At 29.8% G+C, this 17,255-nt stretch overlaps 5 pseudogenes; all 5 read left to right on the top strand.

The window, feature by feature from the left end:
- Positions 1 to 5,628: 5,628 nt before the first annotated feature.
- LOC124458629 lies at positions 5,629 to 5,751 on the top strand (annotated as a pseudogene).
- Positions 5,752 to 10,709: 4,958 nt separating this feature from the next.
- LOC124458635 lies at positions 10,710 to 10,826 on the top strand (annotated as a pseudogene).
- A 739-nt stretch (positions 10,827 to 11,565) lies between these two features.
- Positions 11,566 to 11,678, top strand: LOC124458634 (annotated as a pseudogene).
- Positions 11,679 to 14,145: 2,467 nt separating this feature from the next.
- LOC124458627 lies at positions 14,146 to 14,265 on the top strand (annotated as a pseudogene).
- A 2,409-nt stretch (positions 14,266 to 16,674) lies between these two features.
- On the top strand, positions 16,675 to 16,795 carry LOC124458624 (annotated as a pseudogene).
- The last annotated feature ends 460 nt before the right edge of the window (positions 16,796 to 17,255 follow it).

The raw sequence follows: 17,255 nt of genomic DNA, 5'->3' as shown, positions 1-17,255 counted from the left end.
GGAACAAAGGACGCACTCTGCATCAAGACGATTTAAAATTTCGAAGTGAACGGCTCTTGTGATCAGGCAAAAATCTCTACTTCTACTCTGCTTCACTATCATTGGAGAGAATTGGTCGACTTCCGTCGTTGAGAACAATGTCTGCTGCTTAGAAAACGTCGTCAGCAAACTCATCAGCTCTTCTGTGGAAATAGAATGCTGCACAACTGGATAAGGAGCATGCTCCAAACAAGTGTATTTTATTCGTAAATACTTCCTGAGGCTGTTCGTATCTCTTATCTTTTCACCACAAGAACCTTAAGAAATGTTGATGCTTGTCCTAATAGCTCTGATCTGATCGCTCAATCTTTGTCCACTGATTTTTAACAGCCGTTTTTCTCGTTATCCTCTACTTAAGTAGAACCTGTCCTGATATCTCTGATCTGATCACTCAATCTTTGTTAACTGATTATAAGCATCGCTTTTTCTACCTTATTCTTTACTACGCAACAATGTTGATTTTTTGTTTGGTCCATTCCACTTTGGCAATCGCATGATGACGGCTGCTTTGTGCTTCTCTTCTGCAGAACACCGTTCAGACATTTACCTTTTCATTTAAAGCTCTAGTGCGATTTACGTCGTCGTTATATTCCTCTTTGGTTCATTTATACCCATTAATGATTGTGTATTAGCACACTATTTTTGACATTTAATTCACTCGACCCAGTCCTTTTACGCGACCTATGTATTGGTGGAATCTCAATTTGGCGTGTGTCTGTTAAGATTTTTCCCGGGCATGATGTCACAATTTAGAAGATTTTCTTCATCCACGAAACCTATTTTGCTTTAACTGCCTATTTTATTTTGACTGTAAATTTGTCCTTTCGTTTACTTCTCTTCCTCTTTCGACCGAAACAAAGCTAGCGATGGCATTTCGCTTTCGACTTCAACTTCTCACTTCTCTTCTATGCTCCTTCCTATAGGAAAGTGAATTCTTTCGAGATTTGACTTTCACTGACCTCTAATTTTAACGGCACAATAATTTCATGATCTCGCTAAGCTTTCTTCGTTGCTTTTTCTAACTGTATTTGCTTTCTTGTGGTCCTTCCAGTGGCGTGCGGTCATGCAAGCGTAGGCAAGCGCCGCTGCCTAAGCATTTTACCGAACAAAAATTTTTTGGATCAATCTCTTAGCAAAATCAGTTTAAATTTTTCTGTTCTAAACAATGTCAATGTAATCTTTTGTCTAAATTGTCTTTACAGTTGAAATGCTTGCTATTTATACGCGATTTACTGTCGTGGTTTTCTGTTTCACTTTGCTACACTTGTAAGATGAGTCAAGTGTATTAAATTAAGTGGATGAAATTAATTATTTATTAACCAAGGCAAGCGCGCTTGCCTTCGGAGCTCTATTTGAACATTTGCGCATGCGTTAATCTAGATTTGGAGGCTTCTTATTCGAGGAATATCGAGAAAAGGCAAGCGGCGCTTCTAAGGGCGCCGCTTGATAGCGATTGGTCAACAGTCTAGTACGCTCGCAATTTTAAACACATATCAGCGCACGAATAATATTCGTATATTCAACACATTGGACATCCGAATTATTCACGCCGTTAATGTTATCGTTTATTAAAAGATGACTGAGAGCGAAAGGTAATGTTCTGATTTCTAATAGTAGATTTCTAATTTTATGTAGAAGATATTTTATCTGTAGAAGATTATACTTTAGTTATATAAGTTAGCGTATAGCTCTGAACGTGATTTCAATGTACTAGAACGCTATTAATTTTGTGATTATTTTATTCACTAGCAAAGAAGTTATTTACAACAGTTGTGAGTATTCTATATGTTAGAATTTATTTACAGGCTTTTATATATTTTGATAAACAAGGTGCAGTTATTACACAGCGGATAATGTACTTGAAATTTGAGTAGTTTTACGTAATTTAAAGTTAAGTAAGTTTAAGTAGCGCGTTTGAGTAAGTGTAGGATTATATTTAATACATAATGTAATACATGAATCTAGATGAGTAATACAAGCTATGTGTAAACTACAAGATATCATGTAACTGATGTAATATAAATAAGATTGATGTTCCTATAAAATATATATTAGAATTTTATCCTTTTATGTTCTACTTCTACAATTTATTTTCACGACACCTGTACAACATGACTGAATGCATTGTGGAATCACTGTTATCCCGCTCATTTGGATTGAGACCTTTTTCCGAGAAACGAGAGATCGTCGAAGGTGGCCGTCCACTCCTGAGTTGCAAGGACTACATACAACATCCAAGCGAAGTGGTAAAGTCTTTATTCGAAGTTTTCAGACGTCAAATTACGACAAGTACAAATGGCTGGCTGGCTCCTCAAAATTGAATAAGTTATTTTGCTGGCCGTGTCTTTTGTTCAACTCAACAGACAAGACAGTCTGGTTCAAGAAGGGATACGATGATTTGGCCAACCTGTGTAATGCCGTCAACAGACACGAGAAAACGAAGACACACTTGTCCAGTTGCCTAATGAATGCCAGTTTTGGGCGTACACGCATCGACATGCAGCTAGACGAACAGGCCCGTCAACACATCTCAGCTCACAACTTGATGGTGCACAAGAATAGAGAAGTACTTCGCCGTTTCATTGATGTTGTTTGCTTTCTTGGCAAACAGGAACTTTCTTTCAGAGGTCGGGTGGAGCTGGAGGAGTCTGCCAACAGGGCAATTACGTCGAATTGATAAAACTGCTAAGTGCATATGACCCCACGCTTGCAACATCATCTAGCAACCGTGTTTTCTGGACTTTCTAATCGTATCCAGAACGATTTGATTGTTGCTGTCAAGGACGTTATGTTGAAAGCAATAAAAGATGAAGTGATGAGGAGCCCATTTGTCGCTATTTCCCTGGATGAAACCTCCGACGTTAAGACCTTATCGCAGCTAACAACTATAGTTCGCTATGTCAACCCAGATGGTAAAGCTGTGGAGCGCTTTCTTGGATTCCGACCGAAGTGAAGTAGAACTGCGGCTAGACTGAAACAAAAGTCGGTAAAACCCTGAACGAGTACGGATGCGGCGAAAAACTGATTGCCCAAACGAATGACGGTGCGAGTGTGATTTCAGGAGAACTGTCCGGTTTGCAAACACGAGTAAGAGAAGACTATCCACATGCTCTTTTTATCCACTGTTGCGGACACGCATTAAATTTGGTCATTGTTCAAGCTGTCTCGTCAACTAAAGAGTGTCGTATATTTTTAAAACCGTCACTGGTCTTTCATCCTTTTCACGCCTCGTCCAAGAGAACATACCTGTTGGACACAGTTGTCGGCAGACGCATTCCCACTGGAACAGCTGTTCGATGGCACTATCAGAGCAGGTTAATCCATCGATGGAGACAAAGCAAGCTCCTTAAAGTTTTCGATACATAATCGTAAATTAAAACGAGTTTACCGGTACTTTATCAAATACCTACCGACATTCTGCAAAAAGATAGTTTCTTTATAAATTTTAAGAAAAATAAGATTCGAATAAGTGTATAATATTGATAAGCGTGGATATTGATTCAAGATAGTTCAACAAAATAAGAAAATTGAACATTAAAAAAATACGTAAGTTATTGGAATTAGTCATACCAAAATGAAAGCGGGCAAAGTGAAAATGTTTTCATCCTTATCATAATGTTTTATGTGTAGAACTAAACGAAAGTCTTAACAGCTAGATTCGAGCTCTTTTTTCATTCAAATGTTGATATTGTGAGCCGGAATTTTCCCGAACATTCTGCAAGCCAAGATTATTGAATCTTTGACTTCAAAAGTGAACTAATCGTTGTACGCATCTGCCGAGCCTGTTTTTGATATGATATCAAAATAATCGAACTTGACTTGAAAGCCTTTTTTCCAGAGGTGTACCGATCAGCTCATGACTATGCCAAGTACGTCCTCCTCTGCAGAAAGATCATTTTCGGCTCTCAAGCGTATCAAAACGTATCTTCGCAGTACACAAGATGAGCGACTTTCTGCATTGGCTACAATTTCAATCTTGAAGGAGATTTGAAGTTTGCATATCCACGATTCTATGAGGACGTTAAAAGGAGTCGCAAAGGAAAGACGGATGGAATTTACATTTAAGTAAATCTGTTGTAGGATTTTGGACTATTTGTTTTGTAACTTCAAAGACTTATAAAAGAAGTTATAACTTACTTTTTTAAATTTAGTTTACATAATATTTGTAAATGTGTTGTTAATTGGATAATTCAAATGTTTATTCAACAATTAATTTTTTCATTTACTAAAACGACTTTATTCAGTCATGTAGTACTTTATAAATAATGTCACCTTAAAACACTTCTTTCTTAGTTTATCAAACCCTACAGCATACTGAAAGACAAAGTTCTTAGAAATCTAAAATGCGCCTTATTCGGAAATAAAGTAAATGCAGGGCTGTCTACCCTAGAATATTCATTTTTAGATATTTCTAACAAAATAAAAATTGATCATTAAATTAAATACTTCGTTTGCATTGTATACCAATAAGGATCACAGCGTCTAAAATGTTGCATTTGATCATAATGCTAAATATGTATAAAAATCTAAACAAAGTTTCTTACGCCTTAAATTTCCGTTTTTTATTCTGCTTTGAGATTTCTGAGACAATTCAATATATCAAATGCCCTTTGATTTTAATTGATTCAATAAAATAGAGATTACCCTCTCAACAGAAACAAGAAAATTGTATTTGACCATAGACAAAGGAAGGAGTAACTTTTTGTGACAAGGACATTTCTTTGAACAAATTATACGTGAATTAACGTAAACTATTGTTCTTGTTATGATCGCGAAAGTGAATTCACTTTTCGGTCCGGTCATTTACTGCGAAAGACAAGTGAAGATTGGAATTAATTCGCCCTGTGCATGAAAATTTTCTGGCTGTTCATATAACCAGCTAGAAAATAACTTTGGTTCAAATAAAACAATTTCATGAAATTGTCAAAAAGCTAATAGAGTAACTTTTCATAAACATTCCGAAGGTTAACATTTATTAAAGGTCTGTTAGTAACAGAAATTACAATTGTCATGTTATTAGATTTCGTGAAACGTAATTCACATGATCAACATGGTCCGTCATTACAAACTGCAAAAGAAAGCAAAATTTTTTTCGTGGAAGAACTTCAATTAACTTTTGCCCTTGCATAATTATTTTACTGGCTATTGTGTCAAACTTAATGAAAGCTTCTTTCTTACTTCATTAAGTACCACCAGCATGGGCAAATATTAAAGTAGTTCTTTCATAAAGATGCCGAAGGTTAAAATTTATTAGTTCGTTTTAAAGTAGTAACATAGATTATTCCCATGTTATTTTAGTTAGATACGATGATAACAAAACAAGAAATATTGATCATTAAAATAAATACAAATTATGCGTTATTATCTCCCAAAATGAAAGCATCAGGTGTAAAATGTTCACATTTTATCATAATTCAAAATATGTATAAAACTAAACAAGTTACTTGATTTCATGTTTGTTTGTGCTGAGTAGGCGTTTGTGTTCTAATGGCAGTTTTTAATTCTTAGATAAAATAGAACTTACTACTCATGTTTCAACTATGTTATACATAATGTAAGTAGAAAACCCTTTTTCACACATTAACTTTTAGCTACGACCAAACCACAAGTAAAAGCACTGGTTCTCGTCTGATCAGCAAAGTTAAGAAGCCTTGTTGGGGGAAGTTAGTACTTAGATGGGTGACTGCCTAGGAATACTTCCTGTTGTAGATTTTTTTGAGAGTCATATGTATTTATAAATATGTAAATCAAATCAAAACAAATGCATAAATATTCAAAACTCAAAGCCACTGTTCCAAAACATTCTTGTTTTTGTAACATCAAAGCTTATAACAGAAGTTACAACTTCCTTTTGAATTTAGTTTTACATAATATTTGTCCAAATGTCTTATTAATTGAATTCAAATAAATACTCAACAATTAATTTTTTCATCGATAAAGACAAATTCAAACTCATGCTTAATAGTATTTTATAAATAATGTAAACCTTAAACACTTCTTTCTTGCTTTTATCAAATACCTACCAGCATGCTGCAAAAGAAAATAGTTCTTTATCAAATCAAGAAAAATAAGCCTTATTCCGGAAATAAGGTAGTAGGAGGCGACTACCGTGGAATATTGATTTTTTAGATACTTCTAACAAATAAGAAATATTGATCATTAAAATAAATACATAAGTTGTGCATTGGTATGCCAAATGAAAGCATCCACAGTGTAAAATGTTCACATTTTTATCATACTGCAAAATATGTATAAAACTAAACAAAGTTTCTATACACCTTAAATTTCGCTAAAATTTTATTCCTAATTTGATATTGATGAGACGTTCCAAATACATTCTAAATAACTTAGTTTTTAATTCTTGATAAAATAGAACTTACTACTCATGTTTACAACTATATTTATATAATGTAAAGTGAAAACCACTTTTTGGCTAACTTTTTAGCTACGACCAAACCACAAGTAAAGCACTGGTTCTTGTCCTGATCACCAAGTTAAGCCTTGTTTGGGAAGTTAGTACTTAGATGGGTGACTGCCTAGGAATACTTCCTGTTGTAGACTTTTTTGAGTCATATCTGTTATAAATATGTAAATCAAAAATCAAAAACAAATGCATAAATATTCAAAGCACAAAAGCACTGTTCCGAAACATTCATGTTTTGTAACATCAAAGAAACTTATAAAAGTTACAACTTCCTTTTAGATTTAATTTTACATAATATTTGTCAAATGTCTTATTAATTGGATAATTCAAATAAATACTCAACAATTAATTTTTTCATCGATAAAGAACAAATTCAAACTCATGCTTAATAGTATTTATAAATAATGTAAACCTTAAAACACTTCTTTTCTTACTTTTATCAAATACCTACCAGCATACTGCAAAAAGAAAAATAGTTCTTTATCAAATCAACAAAAAATAAGCCTTATTCGAATAAACTAGTAGGAGGGCTGACTACCGTGGAATATTGATTTTAGATACTTCTAACAAAATAAGAAATATTGATCATTAAAATAAATACATAAGTTGTATGCATTAGTGTACCAAAATGAAAGCATCCACAGTGTAAAAATGTTCACATTTTTTATCATAATGCAAAATATGTAGAACTAAACAAAAGTTCTATACACCTTAAATTTCGCTAAAATTTTATTCTAATTTGATATTGATGAGACGTTCCAAATACATTCTAAATAACCTAGTTTTATTAATTCTTCGATAAAATAGAACTTACTACTCATGTTTACAACTATGTTATACATAATGTAAAGAGTAGAAAGAAAACCCTTTTTCACATTAACTTTTTAGCTATGGCAAACCACAAGTAAAGCACTGGTTCTAGATCCTGATCACCAAAGTTAAGCCTTGTTGAGAGTTCATTTTAGATGGGTGACTGCCTACTTCCCTGTTGTAGATTTTTTGAGTCATATCTCTGTAATAAATATGTAAATCAAATCAAAACAAATGCATAAATATTCAAAACTCGAAAAGCCACTGTTCAGAAACATTCTTGTTTTGTAACATCAAAGAAACTTGAAGTTACAACTTCATTTTTAGATTTAGTTTGTAATATTTGTCAAATGTGTTATTAATTGGATAATTCAAATAATTATTCAACAATTAATTTTCATCGATAAAAGACAAATTCAAAGTCATCCTTAATAGTATTTTATAAATAATGTAAACCTTAAAAACACTTCTTTCTTACTTTATCAAATACCTACCAGCATACTGCAAAAAAGAAAAATAGTTCTTTATCAAATCAACAAAAATAAGCCTTATTCCGAGAATAAAAGTAGTAGGAGGAGGGCTGACTACGATGGAATATTGATTTTAGATACTTCTAACAAATAAGAAATATTGATCATTAAAATAAATACATAAGTTATGCATTAGTATACCAAAATGAAAGCATCCACAGTGTAAAATGTTCACATTTTTATCATAATGCAAAATATGTATAAAAACTTAAACAAAGTTTCTATACACACCTTAAATTTAAGCTAAAATTTTATTCTAATTTGATATTGATGAGGCGTTCCAAATACATTCCTAAATAGCAGTTTTTAATTCTTAGGTAGATAGAACTTATACTCATGTTTTACAACTATGTTATACATAATGTAAAGTAGAAAACCCTTTTCACATTAACTTTTAGCTACATTAAAATAGGGTAAAAGCCACTGGTTCTCGTCTGATCTTGAATTCAGCGGTGGAAGTTGAGTACTTAGATGGGTGACTGCCTAGGAATACTTCCTGTTGTAGATTTTTTTGAGTGATATCTGTTATAAATATGTAAATCAAATAAAAAACAAATGCATAAATATTCAAAACTTCGAAAGCCACTGTTGAAACATTCTTGTTTTGTAACATCAAAGAAACTTTGTAAAGAAGTTGCAACTTCATTTCAGATTTAGTTTTACATAATATTTGTCAAATGTCTTATTAATTGAATAATTCAAATAATTATTCAACAATTAATTTTCATCGATAAAGACAAATTCAAAGTCATCCTTAATAGTATTTTATAAATAATGTAAACCTTAAAACACTTCTTTCTTACTTTATCAAATACCTACCAAGCATGCTGCAAAAAGAGAAAAATAAGTTCTTTATCAAATCAACAAAAATAAGCCTTATTCGAATAAAACATTAGGAGGGCTGACTAAATGGAATATTGATTTTTAGATACTTCTAACAAAATAAGAAATGATCATTAAAATAAATACATAAGTTATGCATTAGTATGCAAAAGATAGAAAGCGTACAGTGTAAAAAATGTTGTTTTATCATAATGCAAAATATGTATAGAACTAAACAAAACTTATGCATAGAATTTCATCGCATTTTGTTATTTGATATTGATGAGGCGTTCCAAATGCATTCTAAATAACCTAGTTTTATGGTGCAGATAAAATAGGGCACTACTCATGTTTACAACTATATTTATACATAATGTAAAGTAGAAAACCCTTTTTCACATTAACTTTAGCTATGACCAAACCACAAGTAAAGCACTGGTTCTCTCGTCCTGATCACCAAAGTTAAGCCTTGTTGGGAAGTTAGTACTTAGATGATGGGTGACCTACTTCCTGTTGTAGATTTTTTTGAGTCATATCTGTAATAAATGTGCGATCAAATCAAAACAATGCGTAATATTTGACTTCGAGAAAGCCACTGTTGAGGAAACATTCTTGTTTTTGTAACATCAAAAGAAGAAGTTACAACTTCATTTTTAGATTTAGTTTTACATAATATTTGTCAAATGTGTTATTAATTGGATAATTCAAATAATTATTCAACAATTAATTTTCAATGATAAAAGACAAATTCAAAGTCGTATAATAGTATTTTATAAATAATGTAAACCTTAAAAGCGCTGCTGCTTACATCAAATACCTACCAGCATGCACAAAAAGAAAAATAGTTTCTTATCAAATCCAAGAAAAAGTATTTTATTCCGGAAATAAAAGTGGGAGGCTGACTACCGTGGAATATTGATTTTTTAGATACTTCTAACAAAATAATGTGATCATTAAAATAAATACATAGAACATGCATTAGTATGCAAATGAAAGCATCCACAGTGTAAAATGTTCACATTTTTTATCATGTCACAAATATGTATAAAACTAAACAAAACTTTCTAACACCTTAAATTTCGCTAAAATTTTATTCTAATTTGATATTGATGGGGCGTTCCAAATACATTCTAAATAACAGTTTTTTAATTCTTGATAAAATAGAACTTACTACTCATGTTTGCATATGTTATACATAATGTAGTGAAAACCCTTTTTCACATTCACTTTTAGCTCTGACCAAACCACATGTAAAGAACCGGTTCTCGTCTGATCACCAAAAGTTAAGCATTTGGGGAAGTTAGTACTTAGATGGGTGACTGCCTAGGAATACTTCCTGTTGTAGATTTTTGAGTGATATCTGTATAAATATGTAAATCAAATAAAAACAAATGCATAAATATTCAAAACTTCGAAAAGCCACTGTTGAAACATTCTTGTTTTGTAACATCAAAGAAACTTGTAAAAAGTTACAACTTCATTTTAGATTTAGTTTTACATAATATTTGTCAAATGTCTTATTAATTGAATAATTCAAATAATTATTCAACAATTAATTTTTCATCGATAAAGACAAATTCAAAGTCATCCTAATAGTATTTTATAAATAATGTAAACCTTAAAACACTTCTTTCTTACTTTATCAAATACCTACCAGCATACTGCAAAAAGAAAAATAGTTCTTTACATAAAATCAAAAACAAAATAAGCCTTATTCCGGAAATAAAGTAGTAGGAGGGCTGACTGCAAGTGGAATATTGATTTTTAGATACTTCTAACAAAATAAGAAATATTGATCATTAAAATAAATACATAAGTTATGCATTAGTATACCAAAATGAAAGCATCCACAGTGTAAAATGTTCACATTTTTATCATAATGCAAAATATGTATAAAACTAAACAAAACTTTCTATACACCTTAAATTTCGCTAAAATTTTATTCTAATTTGATATTGATGGGAGCGTTCCAAATACATTCTAAATAACCCAGTTTTTTAATTCTTGATAAAATAGAACTTACTACTCATGTTTACAACTATGTTATACATAATGTAAAGTAGAAACCCTTTTTCACATTAACTTTTAGCTGACCAAACCACAAGTAAAGCACTGGTTCTCGTCTGATCACCAAAGTTAAGCCTTGTTGGGGAAGTTAGTACTAGATGGGTGACTGCCTGAGGAACTTCCTGTTGTAGATTTTTTTGAGTATCTGTTATAAATATGTAAATCAAATAAAACAAATATAAATATTCAAAACTCGAAAAGCCACTGTTGAAACATTCTTGTTTTGTAACATCAAAGAAACTTGTAAAAGAAGTTACAACTTCATTTTTAGATTTAGTTTACATAATATTTGTCAAATGTCTTATTAATTGAATAATTCAAATAATTATTCAACAATTAATTTTTCGATAAAGACAAATTCAAAGTCATCATAATAGTATTTTATAAATAATGTAAACCTTAAAACACTTCTTTCTTACTTTATCAAATACCTACCAGCATACTGCAAAAAGAAAAATAGTTCTTTATCAAAATCAAAAAAAATAAGCCTTATTCTAGGAAATAAAGAAGTAGTAGGAGGGCTGACTACCAGTGGAATATTGATTTTTAGATACTTCTAACAAAATAAGAAATATTGATCATTAAAATAAATACATAAGTTATGCATTAGTATACCAAAATGAAAGCGACCACAGTGTAAAATGTTCACATTTTTATCATAATGCAAAATATGTATAGAACTAAACAAAACTTTCTATACACCTTAGAATTTCTACAAAATTTTATTCTAATTTGATATTGATGAGACGTTCCAAATACATTCTAAATAACCTAGTTTTATTAATTCTTCGATAAAATAGAACTTACTACTCATGTTTACAACTATGTTATACATAATGTAAAGTAGAAAACCCTTTTTTCACATCAACTTTTAGCTATGACCAAACCACAAGTAAAGCACTGGTTCTCGTCTGATCACCAAAGTTAAGCCTTGTTGGGGGAAGTTAGTACTTAGATGGGTGACTGCCTACTTCCTGTTGTAGATTTTTTTGAGTCATATCTGTAATAAATATGTAAATCAAATCAAAAACAAATGCATAAATATTCAAAACTCGAAAAGCCACTGTTCGAAACATTCTTGTTTTTGTAACATCAAAGAAACTTGTAAAAGAAGTTACAACTTCATTTTCAGATTAGTTTTACATATATTTGTCAAATGTGTTATTAATTGGATAATTGAAATAATTATTCAACAATTAATTTTTCATCGATAAAAGACAAATTCAAAGTCATCCTTAATAATTATTTTTATAAATAATGTAAACCTTAAAACACTTCTTTCTTACTTTATCAAATACCTACCAGCATACTGCAAAAGAAAAATAGTTCTTTATCAAATCAAGAAAAATAAGCCTTATTCGGAAATAAAGTAGTAGGAGGGCTGACTACAGTGGAATATTGATTTTTAGATACTTCTAACAAAATAAGAAATATTGATCATTAAAATAAATACATAAGTTATGCATTAGTATACCAAAATGAAAGCATCCACAGTGTAAAATGTTCACATTTTATCATAATCTGAAAATATGTATAAAACTAAACAAAAGTTTCTATACACCTTAAATTTAAGCTAAAATTTTATTCTAATTTGATATTGATGAGGCGTTCCAAATACATTCTAAATAACCCAGTTTTTTAATTCTTCGATAAAATAGAACTTACTACTCATGTTTTACAACTATGTTATACATAATGTAAAAGTAGAAAACCCTTTTTCACATTAACTTTTAGCTCACGACCAAACCAAGGGTAAAGCACTGGTTCTATCTGATTACCAAAGTTAAGCCTTGTTGAAGTTAGTACTTAGATGGGTGACTGCCTAGAATACTTCCTGTTGTAGATTTTTTTGAGTGATATCTGTTATAAATGTGAAATCAAATAAAAACAAATGCATAAATATTCAAAACTTCGAAAAGCCACTGTTAAAACATTCTTGTTTTGTAACATCAAAGAAACTTGTAAAGAAGTTACAACTTCATTTTTAGATTTAGTTTGCATAATATTTGTCAAATGTCTTATTAATTGAATAATTCAAATAATTATTCAACAATTAATTTTTCATCGATAAAAGACAAATTCAAAGTCATCCTAATAGTATTTTATAAATAATGTAAACCTTAAAACACTTCTTTCTTACTTTATCAAATACCTACCAGCATACTGCAAAAGAAAAATAGTTCTTTATCAAATCAACAAAAAATAAGCCTTATTCGAGGAAATAAAGAGTAGTAGGAGAATTTGACTGCAATGGAATATTGATTTTTAGATACTTACAACAAATAAGAAATATTGATCATTAAAATAAATACATAAGTTATGCATTAGTATACCAAAATGAAAGCGACCATAGTGTAAAATGTTCACATTTTTATCATAATGCAAAATATGTATAGAACTAAACAAAACTTTCTATACACCTTAAATTTAAGCTAAAATTTTATTCTAATTTGATATTGATGAGGCGTTCCAAATGCATTCTAAATAACCTAGTTTTATTAATTCTTGATAAAATAGAACTTACTACTCATGTTTACAACTATGTGTTATACATAATGTAAAGTAGAAAACCCTTTTTCACATTAACTTTAGCTATGACCAAACCACAAGTAAAGCACTGGTTCTCGTCACAGTCACCAAAGTTAAGCCTTGTTGGGGGAAGTTAGTACTTAGATGGGTGACTGCCTACTTCCTGTTGTAGATTTTTTTGAGTCATATCTGTAATAAATATGTAAATCAAATCAAAAACAAATGCATAAATATTCAAAACTCGAAAAGCCACTGTTCAAAACATTCTTGTTTTGTAACATCAAAGAAACTTGTAAAAGAAGTTACAGCAACTTCATTTTTAGATTTAGTTTTACATAATATTTGTCAAATGTGTTATTAATTGGATAATTCAAATAATTATTCAACAATTAATTTTTTCATCGATAAAAGATAAATTCAAAGTCATCCTTAATAGTATTTTATAAATAATGTAAACCTTAAAAACACTTCTTTCTTACTTTATCAAATACCTACCAGCATACTGCAAAAAAAAAATAGTTCTTTATCAAATCAAGAAAAATAAGCCTTATTCGGAAATAAAGTAGTAGGAGGGCTGACTACCGTGGAGAATATTGATTTTAGATACTTCTAACAAAATAAGAAATATTGATCATTAAAATAAATACATAAGTTATGCATTAGTATACCAAAATGAAAGCATCCACAGTGTAAAATGTTCACATTTTTATCATAATGCAAAATATGTATAAAACTAAACAAAACTTTCTATACACCTTAAATTTAAGCTAAAATTTTATTCTAATTTGATATTGATGAGGCGTTCCAAATACATTCTAAATAACCCAGTTTTTTAATTCTTCGTAAAATAGAACTTACTACTCATGTTTACAACTATATTATACATAATGTAAAGTAGAAAACCCTTTTTTCACATTTACGTTTAGCTCTGACCAAACCACAAGTAAAGCACTGGTTCTCGTCTGATCACCAAAGTTAAGCCTTGTTGGGGAAGTTGAGTACTTAGATGGGTGACTGCCTAGGAATACTTCCCTGTTGTAGATTTTTGAGTATCTGTTATAAATATGTAAATCAAATAAAAACAAATGCATAAATATTCAAAACTTCGAAAAGCCACTGTTGAAACATTCTTGTTTTTGTAACATCAAAGAAACTTGTAAAAGAAGTTACAACTTCATTTTAGATTTAGTTTTACATAATATTTGTCAAATGTCTTATTAATTGAATAATTCAAATAATTATTCAACAATTAATTTTCATCGATAAAAGACAAATTCAAAGTCATCCTTAATAGTATTTTATAAATAATGTAAACCTTAAAACACTTCTTTCTTGCTTTATCAAATACCTACCAGCATACTGCAAAAGAAAAATAGTTCTTTATCAAATCAACAAAAATAAGCCTTATTCGGAAATAAAGTAGTAGGAGGAGCTGACTACCGTGGAATATTGATTTTTAGATACTTCTAACAAAATAAGAAATATTGATCATTAAAATAAATACATAAGTTATGCATTAGTATACCAAAATGAAAGCATCCACAGTGTAAAATGTTCACATTTTTATCATAATGCAAAATATGTATAAAACTAAACAAAAGTTTCTATACACCTTAAATTTCGCTAAAATTTTATTCTAATTTGATATTGATGAGGCGTTCCAAATACATTCTAAATAGCCCAGTTTTTAATTCTTGATAAAATAGAACTTACTACTCATGTTTTACAACTATATTTATACATAATGTAAAGTAGAAAACCCTTTTCACATTAACTTTTAGCTACTGACCAAACCAAGGGTAAAAGCACTGGTAAGTCTGATCACCAAAGTTAAGCCTTGTTGGGGGAAGTTAGTACTTAGATGGGTGACTGCCTAGGAATACTTCCTGTTGTAGATTTTTTTGAGTGATATCTGTTATAAATATGTAAATCAAATAAAAAAATGCATAAATATTCAAAACTTCGAAAAGCCACTGTTGAAACATTCTTGTTTTGTAACATCAAAGAAACTTGTAAAAGAAGTTACAACTTCATTTTAGATTTAGTTTTACATAATATTTGTCAAATGTCTTATTAATTGAATAATTCAAATAATTATTCAACAATTAATTTTTCATCGATAAAAAGACAAATTCAAAGTCATCCTTAATAGTATTTTATAAATAATGTAAACCTTAAAACACTTCTTTCTTACTTTATCAAATACCTACCAGCATACTGCAAAAGAAAAATAGTTCTTTATCAAATCAGCAAAAATAAGCCTTATTCCGAATATAAAAGTAGGAGGGTGACTACCGTGAATATTGATTTTTAGATACTTCTAACAAAATAAGAAATATTGATCATTAAAATAAATACATAAGTTATGCATTAGTACCAAAATGAAAGCACCACAGTGTAAATGATGTACATTTTATCATAATGCAAAATATGTATAAAACTAAACAAAACTTTCTATACACCTTAAATTTCGCTAAAATTTTTATTCTAATTTGATATTGATGAGGCGTTCTAAATACATTCTAAATAACCTAGTTTATTAATTCTTGATAAAATAGAACTTACTACTCATGTTTACATATATTTATACATAATGTAAAGTAAACCCCATTGCTTTTATTCTGACCAAACCACAAAGTAAAGCACTGGTTCTTGTCTGATCACCAAAGTTAAGCCTTGTTGGGAAGTTAGTACTTAGATGGTGACTGCCTAGGAATACTTCCTGTTGTAGATTTTTGAGTCATATCTGTTATAAATATGTAAAATCAAATCAAACAAATGCATAAATATTAAACTCAAAAGCCACTGTTCAAAAACATTCTTGTTTTGTAACATCAAAAGAAACTTATAAAAAAGTTACAACTTCCTTTTTAAATTTAGTTTTACGTAATATTTGTCAAATGTGTTATTAATTGGATAATTCAAATAAATACTCAACATTAATTTTTTCATCGATAAAAGACAAATTCAAACTCATGCAATAGTATTTTATAAATAATGTAAACCTTAAAACACTTCTTTCTTACTTCATTAAATACCTACCAGCATGAAAATAGTTCTTTATCAAATCAACAAAAATAAAGCCTTATTCGGAAATAGTAGTAGAACTTACTACCATGGAATATTGATTTTTAGATACTTCTAACAAAATTTGAAATATTGATCATTAAATAAATACATAAATTATGCATTAGTATTCCAAAATGAAAGCATCCAGAGTGTAAAATGTTCACATTTTTATCATAATTCAAAATATGTATAAAACTAAACAAAGTTCTATACACCTTAAATTTCGCTAAAATTTTATTCTAATTTGATATTGATGAGGCGTTCCAAATACATTTCTAAATAACAGTTCTTTTAATTCTTCTTAAAAATAGAGCTTACTACTCATGTTTACAACTATATTTATACATAATGTAAGTAGAAAACCCTTTTTCACATTAACTTTTAGCTCACGACCAAACCACAAGTAAAAGCACTGGTTCTCGTCCTGATCACCAAAGTTAAGCCTTGTTGGGGGAAGTTAGTACTTAGATGGGTGACTGCCTAGGAATACTTCCTGTTGTAGATTTTTTTGAGTCATATCTGTTATAAATATGTAAATCAAAAATCAAAAACAAATGCATAAATATTCAAAACTCGAAAGCCACTGTTCGAAACATTCTTGTTTTTGTAACATCAAAGAAACTTATAAAAAGTTACAACTTTCTTTTTAGATTTAGTTTTACATAATATTTGTCAAATGTCTTATTAATTGAATAATTCAAATAATTATTCAACAATTAATTTTCATCGATAAAAGACAAATTCAAAGTCATCCTTAATAGTATTTTATAAATAATGTAAACCTTAAAACACTTCTTTCTTACTTTATCAAATACCTACCAGCATACTGCAAAAGAAAAATATTCTTTATCAAATCAAGAAAAATAAGCCTTATTCGAAATAAAGTAGTAGGAGGGCTGACTACCGTGGAATATTGATTTTAGATACTTCTAACAAAATAAGAAATATTGATCATTAAAATAAAT

This window comes from Xenia sp. Carnegie-2017, unplaced genomic scaffold, assembly GCF_021976095.1.
Source record: "Xenia sp. Carnegie-2017 unplaced genomic scaffold, XeniaSp_v1 HiC_scaffold_6, whole genome shotgun sequence".
Taxonomy (NCBI): domain Eukaryota; kingdom Metazoa; phylum Cnidaria; class Anthozoa; order Malacalcyonacea; family Xeniidae; genus Xenia; species Xenia sp. Carnegie-2017.
The sequence above is the reverse complement of the archived record's forward strand: the minus strand, read 5'-3'. Positions and strand labels throughout refer to the sequence as shown.